At 34.2% G+C, this 13,405-nt stretch overlaps 1 protein-coding gene across 24 annotated transcripts in view; it reads left to right on the top strand.

The window, feature by feature from the left end:
- STPG2 (sperm tail PG-rich repeat containing 2) overlaps positions 1–13,405 on the top strand; it is a 533,064-nt gene that overhangs the window by 478,479 nt on the left and 41,180 nt on the right. The window lies entirely within an intron of this gene.

The following is a 13,405-nucleotide window of genomic DNA, read 5'->3' as shown; positions in this document are numbered from 1 at the left end:
ATTTTTTTCGTAACCCTTTTATCTCTGCCTCTACTTCTCACTCTGCCCCTGCTTCTAACTCTTTTCTGGATAATCGTCTCTCTTATCCACCCCCTGACCCCAAAGCCTGCTGTGAGTGTATGTTTGTATGTATGTAAGGGTTAACAATGTAAGAGTGTCATCGATTAGATTAGGTTAATTTATTGTGATAATCCATTAAATTTACTCAAAATCTCCTTTCACTGCCTCTTAATATACATAGACTATATATGCTCATTAACTTTATTAACTGATATCATCAATTTCTTTCCAAATGTGTTTTAATTTTTACCCAATGTGGGGAGATAATGTGATCTCCAACTATGATGGTAGACTTTTATATTTCTCCTAGCATTTTTAACATTCTTTTTCCTTCTGCATATATGTTGAAACACTATTGTTAGGTCAATCTAATTTAATATATTTTATATTTGTTGATTCAATATTTTATAAAAATGAAATATAATTTTTTTAATTTAATGCCTGCCACCTTGAAATTTGTCTATTAATATTGTCATTTCTACTTCTTTTGTGTTATCTTACCTCCTTATTCTTATTTTTTGTGGCTTTTTTAAAAAGATTTTATTTATTCATGAGAGACACAGAGAGAGAGAGAGACAGAGACAGAGACAGAGACAGGTACAGACACAGGCAGAGGGAGAAGCAGGCTCCATGCAAGGAGCCTGATGTGGAACTCAGTCCCGAGACTCCAGGATCACGCCCTGGCCCAAAGGCAGGCACTAAACCGCTGAGCCATCCAGGGATCTCCTTTGTGGCTTATTTTTAAGGGTGCCTCATGTAAACAGTCTTTATCTGAATTATTTTTTTAACATAATATGAAATGTATATATTAAGCAAGAGTATGTTAACAAATAATTTCCATATTTCATTGGCTTAAAAAATTACAATTTATATCTGGTACATTTTAGATGTCCATAACAGGTGAGCAGGGGCCTCTTCTCATTGTGAATATTCAGGGATCCAGAGTAAAAGGACCCACTGCCTCATTGCCAGTCACTCTGCCAGAGGGAAAATAATGCTCTGTAGGGTCTTATATCATCCATTAAATGCTCAATAAACATCCCTTCCACTTAAAACCCATTGGGAAGAACTAATTATATAACTCCATTAATCCAGAGTAGGGGTGAATGGGGCAGATGATGAAATCCTACTATGTATTTGAGAGGCACAGAAAGGAAAGTACTAGGGTTAGCTACATAAATGTCTACCAGAGAGGATCTCTGCTTTATTTCAAAAACTTGGCACATGGCTGACTCAGCTGGTTAAGCGTCGGACTCTTGATTTTGGCTCAGGTCATGATCTCAGTGTCATGAAATTTGCTTAGTGTGGAATTTTGCTTGAGATGCTCCCTCTCCCAATTCCCTCTCCCTCTGCCTCACCCCCAACATGCTCATGCTCTCTCTCTCTCTGTCTCTCAAATAAATAAGCAAACAAACAAATAAATAAATAAACAAATAAACAACAACAAGATTTTGCTTATTCATCAAGGTGATGATTCATAATATTTTTGATACTGTTCCTGTCATCTTATTTTATGTTTACTATTGAGCATATTTTTTTATAATTTGTTTTTAGCTTTCTACCACCAATTTGACTGATTAAATTGGGGTTGATATTAATGTGATGCTGATCACTACTGACAAAAGTAGGTTGAAAGTTCTATATTTTCCTCCTCACAAATGTATTTTAAATAGTAATTTGTAATCCAAGTTTTTGTTATCATAACTTATTAAACTACAGTTTTTAAAAACTGTAGTATAAATTAGAATTTCCCTTTTTTTTGAATTTAAGGTTATAGTTACTAGGCCTAAGGATCATAGGTAGGAAAAGCAGTTGACTAAATGTGCCTTAAGTATTTACTTATCCAAAAGAAATATACAATTTAATAGGAAATAAATTGTTCAGAGCTATAATTTTGTATACAAAAAAGTATAATTGGTTCAGAAATCTCAGTATTTAACCTAATATTTTAATTTATTTACCATAAAATATGAAATTGGTTCAACTAATCTAAAGGAAGAGGTGAGTTACACAGAGAAACTCAAGTTGGTAACACCCAAGAGGTTTTAAAATGTGGCATACCTTAGTAAATTTACCATTACTCAGGATCTGAGTCTCAGCTATTTTATTTCAGAAATTTTATTTTCTAGTATGCCCAGGGCAGATGGAATTCATAGACAGATTCATGTTAACCAGTCTCAGGAGAAAGATATATAAAATTCAAATATCAATTTACAATAAGACCTATAATTTGCTAAAAGTACCAAAAAAGGAAAGCTACATGGGAAGCCTAATTATAATCAAGGTGTCAGTCTATAAATTTACAATAAGAAATACAGCTATCTGGGAGACCAGATACTTGAGTCTCCTAGTAGGCACATTTTCTCCTTAGGTGCCATGTGAGTAACTAACTTATAAAAAATCAAAAGATAGTTTGGTGAGCATATAACCAGAAGAAGGCAAATTAGTTATGTGATTTGAAGTTTGATAGCCTCAAATTAAGATGCTTCTTGAAGACTATGAGAGTGTGTAATTCATTTTTGTAATCTCATTTTGTGGAACATGCTAGAGATTTTTTAAAAGTCTGTTGAATGAATGAACACTGTATATAGAAGAATATGTATATTTCAGATGCTGAGAAATATTTTATCTGCTGTATTGAACATATTGCTTTCAAAGCATATTATTGCTAACGGTGATAGTAAGGGGAAAACAGTAAAAATAGTAGCTAATCAACTTTCTATAAAAAATTCTTCAAAATGAACATAAATATCTAAGGAAGGACTGTCCATTGCATGACTTTAGGGGCACCACTTAGTTGGAATACAGCGTGCCTTCTCCAGTTGCATGATACAGTAGAACTGACCTATAGTCAGGTTATTTTTACATTTAGAGATGAGGAATAAGAAAGGTAAAGTGGATTATTCAAAGTTGGCACAACTATTATAGACCAGGTGCTGAAACTACATATTAATAATAGATGACTCATTATTAGAACAATATTAGTGCACAGTTTCAGTGTGCAGTCATTGAAATAATGCCATCAAGAACCCAGAATCTTTGCATTTTCTAGCATATAACCAGTAAAATCTGACTTTCTCAATCTATACCCCTTTGTACCCAAATCTCTCTTTGTTTTTTTTTTTTATTTGTTTGTTTTTGTTTTTGTTTTGGTTGCTGTTGCAATTGTCCTTTCTTTTTAACTCTTATCATTTCAATAACCATTATCCCCAGAAGTCATTTTCGCTTGAGGGCTTTCAACCTCTGTTTTCTTTCATCTTCTGAATTAGATAAATTAAGTATCTTGAAGATTACATACTTGCTGATGCTATTCATTGTAGGGGTAATAGTGAACAAAAAGCACCCAAGAGTAATCATGTTAAAAACAGGAGGAATGCTGCTTGGGGAGAGGTGGGTCATTTAAAATACTCCCAAGGATTTTCCAGAGTGACAAACCAGAAGAAAAAAGAAGAGAGTTTTAGACCCTTTGCATTGTCTCTGGGTTCATCCTAAGTAAATGATTGAACATCTGGTTGGATTGGTACCTGAGTACGCTCTTATTTTATTAGCTATTGTAGGCTGATGATCCAACTCAATTACCTAAATGAAGAAATACCTGTTATATATCTCCATTTGTGACAGACCTTTCGTGCTTGGGCTCCAGACTTCATTTTTCAGCTCTGTTAAAAAAGAGAAGACTAGGGGCACCTGGTGGCTCAGTCCATTGAGCATCGGACTCTTGATTTCCCCTCCAGGTCATGATCTCAGGGTTGTGAGATGGAGCTCTGCATCAGGCTCCCTGCTCAGTAGGGAGTCTGCTTGAGTTTCTCTCCCTCTGCCCTGCCCCATCCTTCACTTGGGCACAGGGAATGTGCTCTCTCTCGCTCTCTCTCACTCTCACTCTCTCTCTCTCTCCCTTTCTCTCAAATAAATAAATCTTAAAAAAAAGAGCAAGCCTAATACCTATGAATTTTGGACTTTCTTGTTTTCACGTGGTGGCAATAATATCCTTTCAGAATTGTAAAACAGCAAAATACATTATGTTACAGTTGTCACTGAGTAATCCATGGGACATAATAGATTTTTCTTTTGGCTTTCAACTACAGCTAGTCCCCAACATGGGATGGTTAGACTTAGGATTTTTGACTTCATGGTGGTGCAAAAGCAGTACACTTTCATTAGAAACCATATTTCTTATTTTGAATTTGGATCTTTCCCAGGCTAGTGATATGCAGTAGGATAAACAACTGGTACACTCACAACCATTTTGTACCTATACAACCATTTATGTTTTACACTTTAAGTATAGTATTCAGTAAATTACATGAGATAGCCAACACTTTATTATAAAACAGGTTTTATGTTCCATGATTTTGCCCAACTATAGGTTACCATAAATGTTCTGAGCATGTTTTGGCAGGTGTGGATAAGCTATAAAGTTTGGTAGGTTAATTGTATTAAATACATTTTTAACTTACAACATTTTCACTTAGGATGGTTTGTAGGGACATAATCTCATCGGAAATGGAGGGAGATCTGTATTAGTAAAGCAAAAGGATTTTTCTTTAAATAAAACCTCAAATACTTTTTTTTCTTTTTGTGCATTTTAACAACCTCCTGGGAAATTTCATATAAACACTTCATATAAGCACTTGCATTTCTAAACTGGAGCATTGTATATGACTTTGGCTGTTGTCCTATTTTGCAAATGGCAGTATAGATTGATAAAAATAGCATCCAGACTTTAAATTCCTAGAGAATAGAAAGTTTAGCCAAACAAAACCCTTTTTTTTCCTAGTGAATATAATAATTGGTTATATGGGACATAGCTTAGAATTTAAAAACTATAAGAGATATTATTTGCTCACATTATTTCTCATGGGTGCTTTTAAATTTTTCTCATTATTTTTCAATGATGTTCATTTCCCCCCACATTCTTTCTCCTTCCTAAGTTCTATAAATCTTATTTAAATGCTGAAGTGTGAGTTTGATATCAAAGCCATAATTATTGAGTATAAACTGTAGATGGGTTTTAGTTATATTTAATAAGAATCTTAAAGTTGTTAATATTCTTTTCCTATATAATCCAAGTTCTAGATACATTTTAAGGAAGTAACCAGAAACTAGGGGGAAAGTGCACAGAAACATTACTCTTATAATTGTGTATAATTATGAATATTTTTGAAAATATGTAAATATTCAACAAATTCGAGACAATTGTATACACTGTGATTTGCATGTAGTGGATTAATTTATTAAAAGGTTGTGTATTGAATACTTAAATAGAGGGAGATACTTGTGTTGCAATGTAATATATAGAAAACAAAATTATAAGTTGCATTTTAATTTTTAAAACCATGCATACTGAAAGCTTATAAAAATACACAGCATTATGACAACAATTATGATTAGGTAGGTGGTATACTTTGAAATATGCTTTCTTTTTTCTTGTTTTTCTAATTGTTTTCTAATAGGTTTTTTTTTAAGTAAGCATTATGGAAAAATATGGAGTCTCCTCCATAGAAAGAAATGTAAATTATTCATAAATACAATATATAGATAAATATATAAATATATTATCTATAGCTCCTGTTCATATCATCTGACTATTTCTGTGGTATAAATGCTTCTATTGTGGCTGATTATAAACAACTATTTGGTGGAAATTCTGAAAATTTAAGTTATTCTGTTAGCTGATATGAGCCATTCTAACATTCAGGAATCTGATTAATCATCCTGAAAACTAAGTATACAAAACGAAAAAAAAGACTTGAGGTGATGAGCATGGAGGGCGGTCGCCACAGAGAGCAACTGCCCCGTCCCATCTCCCCAGGTTCCACAGCAAATTTCTGACTAATGAAGTAAACTTGAAACTGTTTGGGAAATTCAAGAATCCAAATGGCCCTGGGCACAATTATAAAGATTTATCCTGTTACAGGAATGTTTATGAATATGACGGACCCCAAAGAGTAGATGGGGGAGGGTTTTGAAACCCCTTGATCATAAGAATCTGGACTTGGATGTGCCATACTTTGCAGTTGTAATCACCTCGGGAAATGTAGCTGTGTGTATCTGGGAAAACCTCCAGAAATTTCTTCCCCCGGGAGTTCTTTATAAAGTAAAAGTGTATGAAACTGACAATAATATTGTAGTCTATAAAGGCTAATAGCTTTTAGGAGTTAATACTGTAGGACGATTAATTTCTTTCCATATTTGTAAAAGGTCTTTATCTCCTTGAATTATTAAGAAGTCATCACATAATTGTTATACCTGCACATTGTGTTCTGGATTGCCTGATTTATTGAAATCACTGTCTGTTAAGACCTGTTGTGAATTCAAATCTGTTTTTATTTAAAAAAAAAAAAAAGATTTATTTATTTATTCAGAGAGAGAGAGGCAGAGGGAGAAGCAGGCTCCATGCAGGAAGCCTGACATGGGTCTCGATCCCAGGTCTCCAGGATCACACCCTGGGCTGCAGGCGGTGCTAAACTGCTACGCCACCAGGGCTGCCCTCAAATCTGTTTTTAAAAACCAAACTTGTAAAACATAATGAGTATCATTTAATTTTTTTATCTATATATTAAGTATCATTTTATTTTCAGTTAAAAAATAAGTAAAAATAAAAACAAAAGAATTGAATATTTATAATCTTTTGTTAACTTAATTATCCCCCTGGGTAACCAAATAGCATATAAGAACATCTTATAAATAATTATTTCAGCTATAAATGAATACTCAATGATAGAATTAACTATCACAACTTTTCTGTCCTCAGTGAATTCTTGGATCTAGACTTTAAGTATCAGTGGTGGGAGACGAGGGGCATTTAGTACCTGTGAGTAAAATAGACATAGTCCCTGCTCAATTAATTGTGTAGTGGAGGAGAAAACAGCCATTAAATAAATGTTTTTAATTGTGTTTCTTGCTGTTCTAATTGTTTTCAAATAGATATTTTTTTAAAGTAAGCATTGGAAAAATATGGAATCTCCTCCATAGAAAGAAATCTAAATTATTCATAAACATAATATATAGATAAATATATAAATATTTATATAATATAAACAAGAAATATAAACTATTTCTGTGGTATAAATGCTTCCACTGTGCATGTAGTGAGCCCCTCCATAAGTTAAAGTTATACATTTTATCATTCGTTCCCCTAATTCTAATGTTAGTGCTATTTTTCTTTGTCAGGGTTTACATTATAGACTGTCCTGTAACCCTAACTTTTCTAGATGATTTTCCCTAGTTCCCTAAAATAATTCATTACTTACCATCATCCCTTTATTAATTATGTTTATATCATTAAAAACATTTTTTGAATTCTCAATTTTTGAATTGTCTTTTGATTGTCTCAATTTAAATACTAAATAGTTAATTTTTTAACCGTCCATGAATTCATGGGCGCTCATGTGTTGTCTCATGTATGTAAACATTTGACATTTGTCTTTAGATCCAAAGGTAACTTTCTGATCTTCACTCATACATCTTTTTTCTTATCAGAAGTTTGAAAACACTGTTTCTATGTATTCTGGCATTAAATATTGCTTGATGAAATTTAAGGCAAGCTTAATTTTTTTTTTTCCTTCTTGAGGTTGACTTGCATTTCCTGCTTCTATGCCCAAGTCATTCTTTATCATGGATACAGAATAGTTTAACCAGAATTTATGTCATTTGTTAATATTCTTTCTGTGTATAGTGCGATATCTTCAGATCCATTTCTTTCTTCATGTCAGAGGGTATAGTTTTATTCTATTTCTTAAATTTTTTAAAAGATTCTATTTACCAGATTTTCATTAAGTAATTTTTACATATTTGATCCTCTTAGTGTGCCTACTTGCATTATCTCTCAATGAGAATCTTTAATATCTGTTTCTATTTTCTGTTAATTTTTTATAATTGCCTCAAATATTTTCTTTATGTCACTTATTTGACTTTGTATCACATTCATTCTGATTCTTGCTATTGCTAACCTACAGTTCAATTTTACTATTTTGCCTCTCAATTTCCTTAGCTGTGAAATCTTATGTTTCAACTCGTTTTGTTGCCTTTCATGTTATCTCTGTGGGCCATTTCAACTCCTAATTTATCTAAATTCTTCTATATCTCAAATGTTCTTGAGGATAGGCTTTTAGCCCTTGGATTATGTTTCATGTAAATTGTTTGTGTTTTTGCATGTAATGTTTCATTCTTTGTTTGTTTTTGTCTTTTTCATCACTCCCATCTCAAACCTTTTCTTTCTTTTCCTTTTTCCCTATTATGGTACATTTGAATAGTTTACATAGGCTATGTAATTTCGGATTTAAAAAAAAATCTTAAAATGGGCAGCTTTGTTCAGATCTTATATTTGTTCTGATTTATATAACTGAGTTATCCTTGACACATTTTCCACTCTCTAAAGACTATTTTCTTTGTTACTATATTTAAAGGATAAATACTATGATCTACATACTTTCTCCCCTTGCATGTTTGGTAGTATTTATGAGTGTGTCCTGTACCCGTCTAAAGCCTCCTCCCTCAATGTGTGCTAGATCAGGTTCCCTCTCACAGAAAGACATCTCTTCAGTAGTTCTCCTCTCCCATTCTTCATTAACTTCTTTTTCTTCTCGATCACCCCAGCAGCAGACAAACTTATATATCACATTTTTAAAAAGCATTTCTTTCACCTCTCATCCCCTCCAATCACTGTTAGGTGTCTCTGTCGTCATTTACTGCAAATTTTCTTAGAGTTTCTATACTCCTTTTATCCAACTCGCCTCCTCTTATTTTCTCTTGGACCTAGGAGACTTTCACACTGTACGTTTGTGCAGAAACCACTTTTCTCATGACCAACAGTAATTGCCATGTGGCTAAGTCCATTAGTGAAGTATCAATCCTCATCTTACCTATTAACAGCATTTACTGTAGTACTTGACACCCTTCTTTGAAACTTCTGTGCATGACATCCAGGACACCATCCTACTTCATTCACCAGATATGTTTCATTTCCTTTTCTGGTTCCTCTGATTTCCCTTATTGGAGTTCTCTTAGGTTATGTTTTTTTCAACTTTCTCTTCTCCATTGCACAACCTTGGCATCAGCTTTAAATATTCTTATGTGGATAAAGTCACATGTTTTACCTCCAGTTCGGATCTCTCTCTGTCTCTCTCTTTTTTGGAAAGAGAACTACTTTTTAATACACAGAAAATTCAACAGTGTACACTTAGCACTTAGCATTTAATGCACAGAAAATTCAACAGTGTATACTTAGCCCAATTTGGTGGCCGCTACTTGAGACTTTGCCTTTTCCAACTTGGCAATGTGAACCACTGACATTGGACCCAGGATATTGCCTCCACCATGACAGTGGATTGCATCATATCTGTCATTGAAATTGGTCCTGATGACTTCCACCAGTTTAGCCAGAGTTCCTTTGTCTTCCAAGTTAACATGTGTGAAGGTGACAATAGCACAGGTCTTACTGTGGACCAGATGCCCTACCATGGCCTTCTCCTTGATGCATTACGGAACCCCCAATTTACAAACAGGGTAGGCACAAAGACAACTAGTTCAAGGGAATCCACATCATGTGCAATCAATACCAGCTGAGTCTTTTTGTTTTCCACCATGGTGATGACAGTATTAACCCCAACTGGAAAGATAAGTGGCCTCTTGGTGGGGAATTTTCCTTTGCCACCAGCCTTATTCTCAGCCTGGGTTACTAATTTTTTGCTTCTTATCTTGCTTTGTCTCTGGTCTGTGGGCCAGTTTAAGCAGTTGATTAGCTGTTTTGCAGTTCAAGGCCTGGGTAACTGGTTAATCCCAGGAGGCACTTTTAGATGGTTAGTCTAACTAGCAGTTAGATGTACATCTAGCAGTTAGATGTAGCAGGGCTATTTGGCAAAGCAGGTGAGATCCCTTTTGGGCTAGATGCCCTGTCTGATGCCAAAATTCTTGGGCCTTTTCTCACTAAACTCCAAACATCAAATCTCCATTTGGATGTCTAATGGGCATTTCAAAATTTCCATATCCAAAGCTAAACTCCCGGTTTGGCTTCTCTCTTTCACATCTTCATCTACTCAGAAAATTTTCCAAATATATCCAAATTGCAACCTCTTTTCGTAATCTCAGCTGCTACCATGTCATCCTCTTTTCTCTGGATTATTGTTATAACCTCCTTGCTTCTACACGTGTTCCTCCTAATGTCTATTTCTCAGGATCATGGCCAGAATGTGCCAATTAAATTATAACTTAGATTAAGTCTTTCCTCTGTTCACCATGCACAATAGCTTCACTTCTTATTCCATCTAGAAGCCAAAATATTTATAATGGTATAAGGCCTTATGCCATATACCTACCTCCACCTCCGACCCAATTACTCTTTTGTCTCACCTTCTAACCTCCACCTAGCTCATTCCATATAGGTAACATTGTCTAGCTGGGGCTTTTTCTCATACTTGACTTTGCACCTACTGAGTATGCTGCTTAGAATCTCACCTTCACTTGTGCACGTGGTTCATTCCCTTTCTTCCAACCTTTGCTCATTTGTCATCTTCTCTCTCTCCTTTAATTTTTCCAATCCATTTATCCTATTCTGAGAAGACTTATTTGGTTTTGTTTGTCTTAAATTTTTTTTTTTTTTTATGATAGTCACAGAGAGAGAGAGAGAGAGGCAGAGACATAGGCAGAGGGAGAAGCAGGCTCCATGCACCAGGAGCCCGACGTGGGGCTCGATCCCGGGTCTCCAGGATCGCACCCTGGATCAAAGGCAGGTGCTGAACTGCTGCGCCACCCAGGGATCCCTGGTTTTGTTTGTTTTAAAAAGTTGTTTCTAGCGCCACCTGGGTAGCTCAGTCAGTTAAGCATCCGACTCTTGATTTCAGCTCAGGTCATGATCTCAGAGTCCTTAGATCAAGCCCTGACTTGGGCTCCATGCTCAGCACAGAGTCTACTTGTCCCTCTTCCTCTGCTCCTTCTCCCACTTGCTTGCTTTCTCTCTCTCTCTCTTAAATAAAGAAAAATAAAATATTTAAAATAGTTTTTAAAAAGTTGTTTCTAACTATGATACTATAAACTCTGTCAAACTAGATATTTTTATCTGATTTGTTTACTACCATTTCTTCACTGCCTAGAATAGTGCCACATATATCAGATTTTCAGTAAAGAATGGTGAAATAATGAATAAAAGAATGAACTGTGAAAGGGCTAGGCCTTAGCTGCAGCTCTGTGTAATCTGAGCTGGGTTCTTTTTCTTATTGTTTTATTAAATTCCATGTCAAGGTCCACCACCCCAGCAAAAACTGTAGCATTCTCATAGTTTTTAGATCTTTTACTTAACTCTCTTATTATCCTGGAGTATGGAAAATCTTGGTGATATTTTCCCACTCTGCTGATGTTTCCCTGCATCATATAAGTTATTTTTACTTTCTTGGATTCATTCTGATTTTCCCAGGGCTGATGAATCACTTTAGTTAGCTTTGCTCAAAATTATAAAGTGTTGTTGAGAATATCCAGAATTTTCTTGTCTCATCATTTCCTAAGTATTGCTTTTTGGAGGAGATGTGGCAAGGATGATACTTTTTATTTTAACTGAGATCATCTGTGTTTTTTAATGGCTACTACTTTTTTAGTTTGGGCATTTCATTATTCTCTTTCATAGTTTAGATCCTGCTGGTGAATTTTGTTATTTTTACTATTTTTCTTCATTTTGTTAAGTATCGAAGAAGGGAGATTTTTCAATATTCTTCTAATCTTCTATCTCTGTAGGAAGTCTATGTATTATGTTTTATTTTTAGAAGTGCAGCAATATTTAAAAATAAGTCAAAAATCTGTGCTAATGGCATGTTTTTGTGTCTTTGTTTCTTATTTTAGCTAAAATGTGCAGTTATTTGTTGCAAGCTTCAAGACCATTATAATATTTTTTCAGGCTGCTTTTTATTTTTCCAGGTAGAGATTTTACTGCAAGAATTTCTAAATAATATTTTCCTAAATTGTATGATTATATTTTTCTTTCACTTCATACATGAAGGAAATTGTTTTGTGACTTATAAAAGTCTTTATAATTAAATAACATCAATGCTCTGCAGTGTTACATATAATCAAGAACAAAAAAGTATTCTCAGATGTTGAAAAGATCTTTATAGGGAGGTTTTTCTTAAACTTCACAATATAAAAATTGAAACACATGAACTTTGTATTAAAATTCTTTTAACACCTTCATGAAAATGACACATACCTTCAAAAATACTTTATCCACTTATGCAACATTACTCCTCATGAACACATTCTGTGCTATTAAAAGTCTACTATTTAAAGGTGGGCAGCATGGTTCTCTTCACAAATGAAAACTGAATCATAGTTTGAGAATGCCCAACACACAGTGGACTCACAAGACTAAATTATTTCTTTCTTAAAATCCTTTCACTTAAAGGGATTAAGAGTACCCTATTGTGATGAGCACTGAGTAATGTGTGGAATTGCTGAATCACTATATTGTACACCTGAAACTAATATAACATTATATGCTTATTATACTAGAATTAAAATTTTTAAAATATTTAGACATTAAAAAAAGCTAATCATCTAATAAACAAGTGCCTTATTTACATATCCTCATTTTCAGAAACAGAAAAGGTCTGTGGGATTCTGATTTTTCTCCAGGTCTGTCTAGCAAGGATTGTCTATAACTGCTATTTCCTATCCCCCTTCCTGCACGTGTTCAGGGGAACTTATTCCCAGGCTGTTACCATTAAAATTTGTTAAGCCTAGGCATCTATAAAGTACACCGTGGCAACAAAAGAAATGGAACAAATAACGGAAGACAGAGATAATGAAAAAGAGGAATCAGGAAAATATGTAAATGAATATGGAAAGAATGAGAAAAATTCATAGTGATAGCTTGCTAATTTGTTTTTTTAATCAATATTTTGAAATCATATGCATTTCTCAGACAGATATACCATACCAATGCTCTCTAAGACTGTAGCAAAAAAAAAAAGGCAAAGTATGTGGCATGGATACTGGAATATTACTATTTACATTGCTAATTTTTTAAAAGTTCTAACTCATCACAGCAATCTTTTAGAGTTTCTAAGTATAGTTCAAATTAATTTAATTAGCTAACAGAAGGAAATTTAACAGAAACGTATGTTTATTTAAATTGAAGACTTTAGGGGCACCTGGATGGCTCAGTGGTTGAGCATCTCCCTTTGGCTCAGGTCATGATCCTGAGTCAGGGTCCCTGTAGGGAGCCTGTGTCTCTGCCTCTCTCTCTGTGTCTCTCATGAATAAATAAATAAGATCTTTAAAAAAATAAATAAATTGAAGACTTTAAATAAAATAAGTATATCGTTCTCTGTTAATTAGATTTCTTTTGGTAGAGGAGTCT

This window comes from Canis lupus, chromosome 32 (genome assembly GCF_003254725.2).
Source record: "Canis lupus dingo isolate Sandy chromosome 32, ASM325472v2, whole genome shotgun sequence".
NCBI lineage: Eukaryota > Metazoa > Chordata > Mammalia > Carnivora > Canidae > Canis > Canis lupus.
The sequence above is the reverse complement of the archived record's forward strand: the minus strand, read 5'-3'. Positions and strand labels throughout refer to the sequence as shown.